The sequence below is a fragment of the Miscanthus floridulus genome, chromosome 12 (genome assembly GCF_019320115.1).
Source record: "Miscanthus floridulus cultivar M001 chromosome 12, ASM1932011v1, whole genome shotgun sequence".
In the NCBI taxonomy this organism is placed as follows: Eukaryota; Viridiplantae; Streptophyta; class Magnoliopsida; order Poales; family Poaceae; genus Miscanthus; species Miscanthus floridulus.
Genome location: NC_089591.1, coordinates 1,165,795 through 1,181,747, shown reverse-complemented (window position 1 = coordinate 1,181,747; position 15,953 = coordinate 1,165,795). Strand labels below are relative to the sequence as shown.

At 40.5% G+C, this 15,953-nt stretch overlaps 1 long non-coding RNA gene across 1 annotated transcript; it reads left to right on the top strand.

Moving 5' to 3' along the window:
- The first annotated feature begins 11,562 nt into the window (after positions 1-11,562).
- LOC136496405 (uncharacterized) lies at positions 11,563-15,156 on the top strand. Its single transcript, XR_010769050.1, has 4 exons — positions 11,563-12,010; positions 13,169-13,248; positions 14,245-14,578; positions 14,667-15,156. It is a non-coding gene; the product is annotated as an uncharacterized lncRNA (long non-coding RNA).
- Positions 15,157-15,953: the final 797 nt, after the last annotated feature.

Below are 15,953 nucleotides of genomic sequence, written 5' to 3'. Positions count from 1 at the left end.
CATCGGCGCCAAGTCTTGCTCAAGCTTCACCGCCACGCGGTCCATCACTCCAAAGCCTTTGACTTGCCCTTCACGCTTGCAACCGGTCCATCAAGCCAAGTCTTGTCTTGATCTTCTCCACCTTGATCACATGACTCAATGTCATGTCTCATGTGCATTTAAGCTCCTTCATCATCACATGTGTGAGCTTTGCAACATTTCTAAGCCATTTTCACCTTCATGGCATATGTTGCTCATACACATGTACCTGTGGACTAATCACCTGTGTATCTCACATAAACACAATTAGTCCACCTAAGTTGTCACTCAATTACCAAAACCAAACAAGGACCTTTCAATGTTTTCCTTAGATCCTCTTCTCTTTCCCAAGTAGCCTCATCTTCTTTATACCGATTCTACTGAACCTTACACATCTTTATAATTTGGCTCCTTATAACCCTTTCTGCCGTCTCCAAAATCTTTACTGGAGACTCCTCAAAGATCTTCCTTAACTATAAGCTCTTTTAAGGGTATCTGCTCCTCTGGTATACGCAAACATTTCTTTAATTGGGACACATGAAACACATCATGTACACCTGACAAGCTCTCAGGCAATTCCAACTGATAAGCTACTTCTCCACGTCTCTCTAAAACCTTGAAAGGCCCAATATACCTTGGTGCTAACTTTTCTTTTATGTTAAACCTTCTCACACCTCATAGGTGATACTTTTAGGTAAACATAATCCCCTATTTCAAAAATTAATTCTCTTCTCCGAGTGTCAGCATAACTCTTCTGTTGAGACTATGCCACTCTCAAGTTATCCCTAATCATCCTTACTTGCTCTTCTGCATCTCTTAAAACATCCGGTCCGAACACTTGCGTTTCTCCTGTTTGATTCCAAAACAACGGGGTTTACACTTTCGTCCATACAAGCTTCAAAAGGTGCCATATTGAGACTCTTTTGATAACTATTGGTATATGAGAACTCTGCATAAGGCAAGCTCTTGTCCCAACTTGTACCATACCGCAATGCACAAGCTCTCAACATGTCCTCTAATATCTAATGAATCCTCTCAGTTTGTCCATCTGTCTGAGGATGATATGTTGTACTGAAATTCAACTTTGTTCCCAATGAACTATGTACTTGCTGCCAAAAATGAGATGTAAATTGAGTACCTCGATCAGACACAATTTTCTAGGGAACTCCATGTAGACACACTATCTTCTCCATATATAATTGGGCCAACCTTGGTCCATTATAAGTAGTCTTGATCGGTATAAAGTGAGCAACATTAGTTAACCGATCCACTATCACCCATATTGAATCCTAACCTCTCTGAGTGAGTGGTAACCCCACAATAAAATCCATACCAACTTCTTCCCACTTCCACTCAGGTATCTTCATTGGTTGTAATGATCTTGTAGGTCTTTGATATTCAGCTTTGACACTTTGACATGTATCACATATAGCAACATATTCAGCCACATCCCTCTTAAGTCCATACCACCAATACTTCTCTTTCATATGCAAGTACATCTTGGTACTCCTAGGGTGCAGAGAGTAAGCAGACTCATGTGCCTCACAAAGAATTTCATCTCATATAGCCTTAATCTCAGGTACACATAGTCTTTTCCCAAACCACAGGGTTCCATTATCATCTATACGAAAACCTGGTGCCTTACCAATCACTATGTTCTCCGCTATCTCTTTCAACTTCGCATCCTGTAACTGACCCGTATGTATTTCTTGCTCTAGTGTGGGTTCTATCACCAACTCCACAGCATTAGTGACAAAACCCAAGTTCAGTTGCTCAAATTCTGCACACAACTCACTTGACATAGTTGCCACTTGCACCTCCTTAGCGTAACTCTTCCTGCTAAGAGCATTGGCAACAACATTCACCTTTCTAGGATGATAGTGTACTTCCAAATCGTAATCCTGAATCAACTCTAACCATCGACGCTGCCTCAAGTTTAGATCCATCTAAGTGAAGATGTACTTCAGACTCTTGTGATCAGTATAGATGTCACTCTTATGTCCGATAAGATAGTGCCTCCATATCTTTAGAGCATGAACCACTGCTGCCAATTCCAAATCATGAGTAGGATAGTTTAGCTCATGCTTTCTCAACCATCAGGATGCATAGGCCACTACTCTTCCTTATTGCATAAGAACACATCCGATACCTTGACGAGATGCATCACAATAGATAGAAAAGTTCTTTCTCAAATCTAACAAAACTAATACTGGGGCTATAGTCAACCTCTTCTTCAATTCTTCAAAGTTAGCCTGACACTTCTCGGACCACACAAACTTAGCATTTTTCTCCAATAGAGCTGTCATAGGCTTGGCAAGTTTAGAGAAACCTTCTATAGTATCCAGCCAATCCCAAGAAACTATGAATCTCTCCCACATCAGTTGATGGTTTCCAATTTAACACATCTCTCACCTTGCTTGGATCTACTGCTATTCCACCATTAGAGACAACATGGCCTAGAAAAGAAACTTCCTTCAACTAGAACTCACACTTGCTTCGCTTAGCATACAACTTGTGTTCTCTGAGTTTTTGCAAGACCAACCTTAGAAGTTCAGCATGCTCTTCTTCCGTTTTGGAGAATACCAATATATCATCGATAAATACCACCACAAACTTATCCAAAAACTCCATGAACACCTTATTCATCAAGTACATAAAGTTTGCAGGTGCATTGGTCAAACCAAAGGACATAACGGTGTACTCATACAAACAATACCTCATAGTAAAAGCTATCTTAGGTATGTCAGTTGCATGAATTTTCAACTGATGATAACCAGAATGGAGATCAATCTTAGAGAAAACACAAGCACCTCTCAACTGATCAAACAAGTCATCAATTCTAGGTAGCAGATACTTGTTCTTGATAGTAACCTCATTGAGTGACCAATAATCAATACACATCCTCTAGGTATCATCCTTCTTGTCCACACATATAACCGGTGCTCCCCAAGGTGACGAACTAGGATGAATGAAACCTTTCTCCTATAACTCCTTTATTTGTTTCTTAAGTTCCTCTAGCTCATTAACCCCCATTCTATATGGACACTTAGCTATAGGTGTAGTTCCAGGTAATAATTCAATAATAAACTCAATGTCACGGTCGGGTGGCATACCTGGCAAGTCATCGGGAAACACATCTGGAAACTCATCCACCACTGGGTCCTCCTTGTTGATGCGATCATCAAGCTGGTTCACTATGGCTGTCGGTTGTGCTTGCACTGCAACATCGACACTGATTCTATCTCCATTCGGTGCAGTCACAACAACTAACTTCTCTTGACACTGAGTGACTACTTGTTGTTGCTTCATCCAATCCATACCCCAAATAAGATCAATTCTAGATGTTCTCAACACAATAGGGCTCACTTTGAACTCTACCCTCGTTAAAGATAGACTAGTCAGAAGGCAACAATAAGAAGCTTGCATACTACCTCCTGATGAGTTTACTAGTATAGGATCTTTCATGGCCCATAAGGGTATGCTATGCATTCTAACAAATGCTTGTGATATGAATGAATGCGAAGCTCTAGAATAAAAAAGAACAGTGGTAGGAGTGGAATTGACATCAAAGGTACCTAGCATGACTTCTGGTTCCACAAGCACCATCTCTGCGGACACATGATTCACCTTCCCATAATGCGGTGGCTTTAGGTTGCTATTCTGTCTCTGAGGGGTTTGCTGGTTCAGCTTCTCTAGGTAGTTATACGATAGGTGACCCTCTTTTCCACAGCGGAAACACTTGTTGAGAGTGCTAGGGGTAGTGGTCTTCATGGGAGTGTTGTTAGGCATTCCCTGTCGTGGTGTCTACTGGCCACTCTGCTACTAGGGACGTTGATTGCCATTCTACTGCTGGTATGGTGGACGTTGCTGGTTCTGGTTATGATTCCATTAATTAGGTGGTCCCTGGTACCTCTGCTGGAAGCCTTGCTGAGGATTGGTGCTCAGACGAGTATTGCTTCCAGAGGCCTATCCCTGCAGCCTCCTCTTCTTAGCCTCCATCTCTTTGTGCTTATTATCAATAACAATAGCGCGATTCACCAGCGTTTGGAAATTAGAGGTATGTATTGGACATAAGCTGGAGTTGCAGACCATCAAACAGACCCTTGAGAAAGCGACGTTGCTTATCAGCATCATCAGCCACCTCATTCGGAGCATAACGTGACAACTGAGCAAATTTATCACGATACTCAGCTACAGACATAGATCCCTGTTTCAGAGCTCTGAATTCCTCCTACTTGAGCTCTATCAATCCTTTAGGTATGTGGTAGGATCTGAAATTCTCTCTAAATTCCTGCCAAGTGACAGGAGGAGCATTAGTGGAACATCCATATTCGAATGACTCCCGCCAATCTTGAGCTTCTCCCTGGAGTAATCCTGACGCGTATATCACCTTCTGCTGGTCATCGCATTGCGCTATGTTGATTTGCTTTTCCACTGCACAAAGCCAATCATCTGCTTCTAGTGGATCAGTGGCATGAGAAAACACTAGGGGCGGCCCTTCAAGAATTCACCATGCTTGTCACGCGGTGCTCCACCAATTGGATGATTCCGCTGATTCTGCACCAGAGCTTGCATAAGCTGTGTCTGCACTGCCAGAAGCTACTCAATAGTAGGTGGCGGTGGTGGTGGCGGATGTGGGGGAATACCTCCATGACCTTGGCCTCTTCCTCTTCCAGACATCTGACATCCAACAAAGTATTCAAAATTTAGAGATTTCCAAGTTATATGCACATATAGAGATATAGAATACATTCTGAAAATTTTCTGGACGAGTTCCAACATCAGCAGCTCGGTAAAACAGTCATATCTCAAGTTCCAGATATCCAAAAGAGGCGTGTTTTACATGGCTGGAAAGCTTAAGAAATTATCTAAAACTTTTATTCAGACCACATGCCCAGATTCTATGGTTAGTTGACTCAACAACAGGATACAACCGAAACTGTCACGGATTCCAGATTGCGCAGAAACTTCAAATTTAAACAGCTATATCTCTCAAATCAGATCGGGTATAGGGGTGATTCTAGAGGCATTAGAAAGATAATTAAGTCTAATTGTTCCCATAAAAAATTCATAATTTTTGGTCAAGTAGATTTAGATTGGCATTGAGATGAGGGCAGACTGCTCCGAAAAATAGGTCCGAGAGGACAAGATGTACCAAACCCAACTATTTATTTATTGACTCAAACCTTAATATTCTTAACTATAGAACTTGCGGACACGCCCACAATGTTCCAAAACTCATTACCAAAATCCAACTCACCCATAAACATAATAATAATCCAACTAGGCACACCAAAGTTCACACCGCACTACTAGACTCGACTTGACTCAACTTGACCCGTGTTTCTAACGTCTTATTACATAGAAAGAAACTCCAACACCTATGTGCAAAATTCATGGGGAAGCTCCTCATAGATCCTTGGCAGGTTGAGGCACACCCATTGCTCATCTATCACTTGTCGGTATCTCTTAAGGGTCGCCTCCTATGCCTTCAATTGATCTCCTAGCCGTTGATTCTTGTCTACTAATTCATAGGCATAGTGCACCATCACTTGAGTAGTGGGATCGTGCCTTCAGGGTCCATTATTGCCCATCCCAAGTCAGGGTGTTGGTGAGGGAGGAAGCGATATTGATCTTCCTTCATATCATCAAAGCAACGACCACGGAGACCCATGCAGGCTACAGCGGCTGCATCTTCTATGCTATCTTCCATGGTGGCACAGTGAGCGTGATGCGCATAGTTCGAGTCTAGTTGGTACGCTTCCTTCTCTCCATCCCAGATGGAGATGCACACCTTGGTCTTCCAATAAGTGCCCTCCAGAGGGTGCGTATGCTCGTTGCTGACGTACTCCATAGCTGCGTCCCAATCAGCGTAGTAGGTCTGAAGAATCCCCATAAGTCGGTGGTGTGAAATAGAGGATCCACACCCCGACTTGTACCAGATCTTTGTAGTCTATCCCATGACAGGGGTAGGCTGATCTTCTTGAACGGCGTCCTCCTCCTCATCATCAGACAATACAATGACCTTCATTTCTTTGGATTCTTCTTCTTCGGGCTCTTCATGGAATAGCTCAGGCATACATGCAGGTGCTCGTGAGTCAACTTCTTGCTCCTAGGGTTCCTCCTCCTCATGTGGCTCTATGGACTCATACAAGCCACGAGGCGGGTAGTAGCCTCCGGTGCTAATGCGAGCAGTCTAATTGGCACGAGACATCTACAGAATTAAATTTAGTTAGAATAGAAGTAAAAAATTTCATAACAGAGTGAGGCAAAAGAAGCATAAAATTTAGCAAATAACAAGGGTGAGATGGGAAGCATGAAATAAGTGAAGCAAAGGAAGCTAAGACGACCATTGCTAACTAGTCTTGTGTCCTATAGTCAACATGGCTCTGATACCAATCTGTCACACCCGATTTTAAGGATAAAATGGGATGCATAATTTTATGTGCGCCTAGAGATCAGTCACACACATAAGCCGACAAATCACGAGTGTTTATTATATCACGAATAATAAGACATAGTCTTCACATAAATGTAGCGGAAGTATAAAGAAAAATCTCTCACGAAAGCTCCATATCATAGGGACGTCAACTGGTTGACCACAAGTCTAGTAATCCTCAGGAAAGTCGCCATTACCATAGTCATCTGGTACACATCCGGGATTTTTATCCAAATAAGGAAAATAAACAAGCGTAAGTACGTGTCGTACTCAACAAGTGTAACATGGGGTTCATGAGGCTCAAAAGGCTTGACATAGGTTTAACAGCATTCAGCTTTTAGTTGTCACCATTTTAGCATAAGAGTAGCAACAAGTTGTTACAATCCCAAAGTAAAACACATGATCAATGTAAACATGAAAGTTTATAGTTGATAACTTTCTCATTTAAAATCATCTTGTCATGGAAAACTACGTTCGAATTTCTCAAATTTAAAATTCAAATATTATAAGTGACCTCGGATGGAGAAACTACCAAAATGGAAGTTATAGATCTCGAAAAGTTATAAAACTTTGTAGTTGACAACTTTTTCATTTGAATTAGTTTAGGGCCTCAAACAATCAATTTATGCTCAGTTTTGTATAATATGTGAGGAACCAACACAAGTGAATGTGAGGTGCAGTGGTAGAGGAGTTTGTGCGCGAGGGTAAAGTATGCAAAAATCATAAAAAATGCTGATAACACCAGCCGCCTCTACAAATCGATTTGTAGGAGCAGTCTGGGAACCGCTCCTATAAATCGACGATTTGTAGCCATGCTTTGGTAGGGGCGGCTGGCCAAACTGCTCCTACAAATGCCCATGAACCGCCCTACAAATGATATCTATAGTAGTGGGAGGGGCAATGGATTCAAACACATCGTGGTGGAAGAAACGCGAGCCCTCCCTGGAGGTACTACACTCTAATGCTTATTTTGGAAGATCTAAATTATTTCTCATGAGACGCTCTAAAAAAGATAATCATAGAAATTCTTATAAAATAAAAAGATACGACCATCAATTCACTCGACTCTAAACACCAACGGTAATAATGGACTTCAGATCTATTCTATTAAAAAAATCCATAGCCATCATCAAAACAACATAGAATAATTCCCATTTTTCTAGAAAAAAAACATAGAATAATTCCCTAAGCCTACATTTAAATTACCCATCTATGCCATTATGAATCATAATCTAAAGTAGCCTGCTAAATTTATATTCAAAATTATCCAGTATTATTATTATGGAGCTAAGATGTTGATTTAATGCATATTTAAGACACATGGAGGTGCCATATTCGGGTTTATCCTTGTAGGAGTTCTTCCTTTGTAAACCCCACTTGTATGATTCCAGGTAGCCTATTTGGATACTTCTTTTAGAATATATCTATGGTCTTCCACTCTCTTTGTGCTAAAATACTCGATGTTTTAGAATTTTTAATACGTCCAATTAGTGCTTAATGTAAATTATCCATGTACCCTTATTTATTGAAGGTGATCCAAGCTAACTAATGAATAATTCGATAATTATAAGGTACATATACTCTCTAACGCAGCTTGTTTTACCTTTGATGCAGGATCATAGGTGTGCAGTGTCCTTCACTTTGCACGATCTAGTTGATTGTTCTGGATAGTACAAACAGTTATGAGCATTCCATGATTTAAAAAAGCAGCTACCGACGAGCATGGCTCACTAATTCTGACATCAGTCCAGCGAATTTATCTTATATATTGTCAGCCCAGCTAGAGGTGCTCCTTTTTTTATGGTTGTAGCGATAAGCAGATAAGTGATGATTCGTTCTCGTCAGCCAAATACCTTCGCGTCTTGGATTTAAGAGACTGCCAGCTGCAGAAACTACCAGATTCTATTTTTTAGTTGAAGCAGCAGAGGTATCTTACAGCTTGTTCGTTTCGGCTGGTTTGGCTTATAAGTCATGGCTGAAAATATTATTGGCTGGTTTGATATGAGAGAAAAATATTGTTCAAACCATGACTTATAAACCGGATACGAGCAATCCAGCCAAAACGAACAGGCTGTTAATTTGTCAGGCTCCACTAGGCTTGTAAATCTACCGGATTCATTTGGGAATCTAATAAATTTGGGGCATATCGATCCACTAGGCTGGTAAATCTACCGGATTCATTTGGGAATCTAATAAATTTGGGGCATATCGATCTATCAAGCTGCTCTCGCCTTTTGAAACTGCCGGATTCATTTGCCAATCTCACAAGTGTCATGCATATCAATTTATCAGGCTGTGTTGGGCTAAAATCCCTGACCGAATCATTTGGCAATCTCACAAATGTCGTACATGTCAATCTCTCAGGCTGTGTTGGGCTAAAGTCCCTGCCAGAATCATTTGGATTGCTTGAAAAGCTGGAATATCTTGATCTATCTTCTTGCTCTTGCCTTGAAGGGATCTCGAGTGTTGTGGATGGCCTGACCAATCTCCAGCATCTCAACTTGTCAAACCCTTGCTGTTATGTTGCTCAACATAGGTTCCATCTCAGAGCGTTAAAAGATGTCTGGGTCAAGCTCACCAACCTCCGGTATTTGAACTTATCCATGTGCCTGAATCCTATCTTTTGCTATCTGCCAGAAGAGAGGATCGAATACATTGAAAGTATCAGTTGCCTTCATACAGTGGAGCATCTGGACCTCTCTTACAACATATTTCTTTTTGACATACCTCGAAGTCTAGGTCAGCTCAGCCAACTACAGACACTAAACCTTTTTGGCTGTGCTAGACTCTTGAGAATAGAAAAATGGATGGGAGAAAAGAAACTTCTAGGTGTGAGTAACTGCCTGGGTCTGGAAACATATCAGTTCGTTGTTCGCACTGATGGAGGAACAAAAAGCAGCAACCTTGCTCAGCTCAAGGATGTGAGTTGCAAAGAGTTGGAGATAAACTGCCTTGAGAAGGTAATATCTATGGAGGAAGTACAGAGCATAGGATTGGCGGAGAAGAAGAAGCTGCAGAAGTTGACACTTGTTTGGAGTACGGCCCCTGATGATGCTTCTTTCGACGACCACACCAAGCTTTGTTAGCGGTCCTAGTTCCACCACAAAATTTGCAGTGCTTTGAGCTACATGGTTATAGCAGCGAATACCTCCCTCTGGTTGGTTGACATCGAGATTATTATCTTCTTATCTACCTAATCTTGTGGAGGTTAGCCTGGTGGACATTCCGAGTTGCAGCAACCTACCGCCATTTGGTGTACTACCCAACCTGCAACGGCTGATTCTCAGAAGGGTGGCTAAGGTCACAAGAATCGACGCCGGTTGCTTGAGTGGTGGCAGCAAAGCTGCATTCCATCGACTCTTGCATGTCACCCTGGATGATATGGTAAACCTGGAAGAGTTCAGGAACTGCAGCAGCAGTGATGAGTTGGTGCTGTTCCCCACCTTAGATGAATTGGTGATAAACGCTTGTCCCAAGTTAAGGTTTGGAGATTCCCCACCTAAGGCCCGGATGTTGGTGATTTCAGATTGCGACCACCTGATGTCGTCTCCTGTGAAGAGAGGAGAACATGATGCTGTGGAGGGTCCTTCTAGTTCCACTTCTACTGCCATCACATGTGGTCCAGTAACTGAAGTGGTGATTGAGAGCTGCAAGGTGCCTCTGGATGAACTGAAGTGGAGTTTGCTCCAAGGTTTGGCAACCCTGCATAGCCTACATATCAGGAATTGCAGTGAGAAGATCATATCACCAGAGATTATGAAGGGCCACCTATCGTCCCTCAAGTTACTGTGTTTCTCTCATTGTGACAGCATGACTAATCTACCAGAACATGTGGCTCAGGACACCTCTCTTCAGGAACTCCTCATCCATGGATGCCGTGGCATCAAATCTTTGCCGCAGAGTATATGTGAGGAGAAAAAGAAACACTATCCTCATCTGCGTATTCGGCAGTGTCCAGAGTTGGAGAAGTGGTGTGATGGATGTCACACCCCAAAATTTCCGATTTTGTGTTGTGCATAAAAAACACTAAATAAAATAAATAATTTCAATGTTGATATAAAATTTCCCAAGATTAGTTTAAGGTAATGCAAATTTAGTTATAGAAAAAATATGAACTTATGAACTTTCAATCTTTTCCAAATTAATGTGATGGGTTTTGCTTGATGTGATGTTTGCTTGTTGCATGATTTTGTGTGGTGAGTGAGTAACGTTTTAAAAACACGTTTAGTAAGTCGTTTATCCTTCTCTGGTATGTCTCTGTTTTGTCAATCAAATACCTGCTCTCTCGATCTTAATCTTTTCATTTGGAGATTCCTAAGATCCTTTTTCTTGTGCTCCAAATCACTTCTTTGAGTTCATAATCCATCGGCCTATCTCTAAAAACTTTCTGGGAATTTTTCTGGCTGTTTCAAGAACCTTTTCCTATTTTCTGTTAGCATAATCTAATTTTTAGATGCTCCAAAATATCTTTTCATGAGCTCCAAATATTTTATTTGGGTTCGTCATATTCCAAAGTGTCTCTAGAAATTTTCCCCAAATTTTTGGAGCTTTCGGAGTATTTTTCGCGGCTTAAATATCAATTTTGGACTTTTCTGCAATTATTTTATCCACGAAATTAATTAATTTCGAAAATAATAAATCTCTCATTTTTTTCCAACGCTCAAAGCCCATGTGCAATAATCTTAATAAATCCTACAGGCACGTGCCTCTATTTACTAATGGGCTTTAATATTTATTTAGGCCTATTAATGCAGGTGGATGGTGCAACATCAATTAGTATCATATCGCTAGTTGATATGGATGTAGGAAGTTTTTCTCCCTATATATATATTATATATATATATATATATATATATATATATATATATATATATATATATATATATATATATATATATACCAACCCCTTGTGCAAAGCACACCAAAACTATCGTAAGAAGAGACTCTAGTTTGAAAAATCCCTCGTTTAATAAATTAGAATTTTCTCTCTTCTTGTCATGTTACCGTCGGCATACTCCGACGATTCTTTCCACGAGTCCTCTCCACCACGAGGTAGATCTCATCGTTGTCTGCACCCCAGTGTCTTACTCACCGTTAGACCGTTTTCTCTTTTTTTTTCTTTGTTTCCGATGGCCTTTCCGGCAAGGTCTTCATGGGCGTTATCTTGTTCTTAGTTTTCCGGTGAACTCCGGCCACTTCCCGTGCAAGCAGTACTCCGGCCCCACTGCGCCGGCCTCCTCCCCGCCACCTGCGCTGCCGGTAGCCACCATCCCGCGCCTCCCGGGCCGCCTCCGCACGCACGCCCTGCCCCTGCCCGCGTGCTCAGCCGAGCAGGCAGGAGGTCGCTCGGCCATGCGGGCCCATGGCCGTGGCCCTCTCCCGGCCGGCCGGCAGAGCCCCTGGCCAAGGCGCCCCTCCCTCCCCTGCCGAGGCTGTGCCTCTTCACCTCCGTGATGAACAGCAGCAGCAGAACCCAGCCGAGCCCCTCTCTGTGACGTCCTGTACGTGGATGGATGGAGGTAGAAGATGCCGATAATTACAAAATTGCCACCGGTTAGTAACCTTCGCCATTTATCCGTGTTAATTCCGTTTTAAGTGGTTCAAGTTGCGTTAGATTTGTGTCGCCGAGATCTATGCAGTAGAGTTATTAGTTTATATTTCACATGTTTATAAATTTATTTTATCAAAATATTAATTGTGTTTATAATTAATTAATCGTTGTTTAATTAAAGTCGATTTAGGTTTTTGATTTCGATTCGATTGCCCGAGTTTCATCGCAACATGTGATACGTGTTCATGACGATGTGTTCCATGTTACCTTATTACGCTTTCATAATTAAATATTAATTTGATTAACATTTATTTAATAGTTTGTTTAATTAAAATCAATATAGTTCTTAATTATGTCTCCGATCTACGCTCACTTTGTAACGTTGTATGCTAGGCGATGACGATGTTATATACCATGTCCCATGTTTATAGTTTTCAACACAAATATTAATTGGATTAATATTATTGCTCACACCGTTTTTCTGAATTAAAAGCTAATTAGTGTTGTAACTTCGTTCTTGTTGAGTTGCGACCGTGCCGACCATAAGATACATGTTAGTAGCGATGTTTAACATGTCTCACATCTTTGAAATTTATAAATTAAATATTAATTTGATTACTGCTTTATGTAATCCGGATTTTAATTAAAAGTAACATAGGGTTTAACATTCGCCTTTTCATATGATAATATTAATTTGATTAAATATTGACATAAATGTATTTTAAATCATAATTTGCTTAGCTTAAACACGTCGGACATGTTAAAATCGAATAGTTACTCTCACATGTTTATTTCATATACAAAGTAAAGTTTAAATGGTTTAAATAATATGAGATATGTTGGTAAATAAAATAGGACTAGTTTAATCCGGCTTCTAAAATAAAATGTGAATTTATGTAATCCGAATTAATATGCTTCATATGATTTTGCTAAATTAAAATAAATCAAGCATATAGGCTTTTCTTTACTTTTATAATATAAATTCTCGGTAGTCGTTTCTTTCAACGGTAGTTCCATTCTCGACGTTTCTTGTGATCTTGTGACCGTAGTGACGAGCTCTCTTTTAGTATGTAGTTTTTTCTCTCGTGTGGTGAATTGTTCTTAGTTGCTTTTATTTGTTGCTTGTATGATTGCCTATGTGTGGTGCCTGCTACGAGTAGACGAGAACCGTTTCTGGACGCTGAAGATCAGAAGGTGATGACCAAAAGCTGATGGTATGAGAATTGAGCAAGTGTTTAAGGCAAGTATAGCATGTGATCTTTCTTGTTGTCCTATTCACCTTAATATCATTTTAATCATATGCATGTGTCTACCTTAGCAACCGTAGTAATTTTTCTAGCTATTTGATATCCTGGATTCCTTGATTCCTATGGATTATTGCGTTGGGTAGTATGATGCTAGTGCTCAATTAAAGCTATGATCTTGTAACTTGACTAATGGTATATGCAATAAACATCAAAAGATGCTTTTTAGTAATATGGAACAAGGGGGCTAGAGCATTGGGCAATTTATGATGCTCTAGATTCCTCTCCCTAAGGACTTATCTGTAAGTGATCATCCGGGACTTACAGTACAACTGTGAGGGCTACATGGCTCTAGCTTTAGCTCAGTATAAGGATCTTTTCTAGTTTGTTAGAGGTTATCTTTGTGGCACAAAAGGGGAGTGTTTCGGGTTGGATATAGTGTGGCCACTGTCCGTCAGTATATAGGCTGCACATTATTGTGCCTGTCGGAAGGGGAGCCCTACATTCGCAGGGCACAGAAACCTAGCTACCCTAACTTGTTAAACGAACCTTTGAAAGGCTTCATAGTGAACCCTGCCGACCTTCCTTGGTAGGGGGTTAAGAGGCTCGCGACCTCTGACGAAAGGGTAAATCACGACTCACAGTGAAAGTGTACAACCTCTGTAGAGTGTAAAACTGTTATAACAGCTGTGCTCATGGTCGCGAGCGGCCTTGCAACCCTTACGGAATAGATGATGAACACTGATGATACTAATGATGAAGATGCTCACTAATGATTTGTTTATGCTATTTATTATTCATGTTTACCTGATCATGTGGTTATTTGGGCTTATGTTAAACTTGTTGCTACTCAATTGCTTAAAATTATGACTCACTAAAAGCTAATTGCGGTAAACCCGTGTTAGCCTTTTGAGCCTCATGAACCCCGTGTTATATTTGCTGAGTACGACATGTGCTCACCCTTGCCATTTCCCCATACCCCCAAACTCTAGGAAAAGTTGCTCAGAAGATTGGTGAAGACAACAAAGGAGTTCTCAAGATACTATTAGAAGTGCTTAGCATACGTAGCCCCAGTCAGCCGTCCCTGTGAAGTTGGAGCCTAAAGAAAACAGGAATAACAGTTCCGCTATTCTCTCATGTAAGTGTTAATTATAAGTATGTTTCCACTATATAACATTGTTTCTGATATCCTCTATTCTGTTGTTGTATGTGTGGACTTCCTGGGCACACATATGGCAAGCCTGATTTTGTTTTTAAAACCGGATGTGACAATGGATTAGAAGAGAACAAAAGGAAGATCGCTCGGGAACACATAATATTTGAAGGGTATGTGCCAGGAATTACAATCTCTTTTACATATATTATGTTCATATAAAATGATAATATGTTCATTCCCTGTTTTCTTTACAAATAGAAATACTCGTTTGCTATCTAAAGTCTTGACCTGGCCTAATTGCTTTGGAAGAGAATCTAGCAGCAGCGAGGCTGGGACAAGCGCGAAACGTACGTCAGATTGAGCCAATGCATTCGTTTGTTTCCACAACTGCAAAGTGAAAAGGAGGATGTTTAAATCAAAATTAATAATGTTAAATTGCGAGCAGCCAAGCCTCGCTTTACAAGCCTTCCAAACAAATCTGCCTTGCGGTCATGATCAAAGAAGAATTGTCCATTGCTGTCTTGCAGTGATGTTATAGCATTTTTTTGAGTGCTTGATAGAAGCATAGGTATGAAAGAATTTGGTGTCACGCTCGCCAAATTTCACCCATTTAATTGTACCTCTTTGTTTCCAATAAATCACTTGTTGGTGCAGAAGTGAAATAAGAGGTTTATTTTAAGATGTCTCTAAAAGTTCCATTCATACAGTGAGAGATCTCAGAATTCTTGAAGAATATCCAAGAATTGAATCTGTGGTTAAATCATTTGTTGGTTACTATTTATGATTTTTCGTTCTCTTTTATAGTTTCTCCAATTTGCATCGCACCACTACTTCAGTTTAATATTAGATATTTTATAGAAGACCCTATACTCGGGCTTAGCTACTTGTACCTAGTAATGACAGTATTATTGTCATTCCTTTTTAAAAAGCATTGTCTAGAGTTCCAAGAACTTGCTCTGCAGGGTGAAAACTCATGAATCATAATATGGTTCTTGTTGGTTGGCTCATAACAACAACGGTGCTGCACGTGCCACTCCTTTTGTTGGAGGCCTTTTTTGCGATAAATGTTACTCACCAGTTGTGGATGAAGCTAAAGCCCCTGATCTGTTTTGTTGCTCGCTGTGACATGATATTTGGCGTCATATCATTATTTCTTCGAATTAATTACTGTGTCTCTGCATCTACATAGATGTGGGCAGTGGTCTCAGTGTAATTGTATCATCTTAATGTAATTGTCTGAAATCAATAAATCTTACTTTATCTATAAAAACATAGTAACATCAAGTATTTGCAAACTGGAGAAAATAAATTTGGTAATGACTTCCTCCACCCCTCCCTATGGTCAAATCCAGGCTCCGCCTCTGCCACCATGATACTGCTTTCCCCTCTCCATTAATCAACTGTAAGTCAGTAAAAATTCATATGTGCCAAATAATTTTGTGTAGGATACTGGCACTAGGATTAGCCTGTCAAACTTTCATAGGAACTGTAGCATGTTCTTGTGAAAATATGTTGTTTGGGACACATACTTTCATAGCACTCTAA